The following is a 693-nucleotide window of genomic DNA, read 5'->3' as shown; positions in this document are numbered from 1 at the left end:
GGGAATTTTAGTGAAAACTGGTAGGCCTCATTCTTAATATGCAATTGTGTTTTCATAATATAGTAGTTTTTTTTTTTTGCTGCATAATAATAATCATCTTTCAATTTTTTGCAGGTAAATACAGACCTGGTGATGAGGGTAAAATTAACCCATCTCCTCACCTGACGTGTGACAGCTTTCCAGAGGCTGTCAATCATATACTTGAACATCTCTTTGGATCTAAATAACCGGACAACTGACAAAAAAGAAAAAAAAGTAATATTAGTATGGTGTAGTTTGATTATTGTTTGAATGTCCATTATAACGTTGCTGCACTCCATAAGCATTTATTTTGATGTACTTAATCTATGAATCAGTCTAGCTCATGAGAAATAAAACAAAATCAAAAAGTGAACTATGAAAACAAACTATATTTTGAAATAGTTTTTAATATGCTCACCTTCAATTGATTGCAGTCTTATTTCCTTTAAAATGTTTTTATAGTGAGACTAATAACGAAGCACAGCATGACATTATAAAAAGAGTAGGTAGTAGTGCGATAAAAACAGCAATTGTTGGTTGCTGTAATAACAGTCCATGTATTATGCTGAGATCATGTGTCAGACAGACTCGTACTCTTTCTCCCAGGCTGAGTATCTCTCCATCAGACATCTGGCTGACGGTTTGGTGTGAGCAATCACCTCCAGGAAATCT

This window comes from Sinocyclocheilus anshuiensis, unplaced genomic scaffold (genome assembly GCF_001515605.1).
Source record: "Sinocyclocheilus anshuiensis isolate Anshui unplaced genomic scaffold, SAMN03320099.WGS_v1.1 scaffold131, whole genome shotgun sequence".
Taxonomy (NCBI): domain Eukaryota; kingdom Metazoa; phylum Chordata; class Actinopteri; order Cypriniformes; family Cyprinidae; genus Sinocyclocheilus; species Sinocyclocheilus anshuiensis.
Note: the sequence above shows the minus strand (reverse complement) of the source record.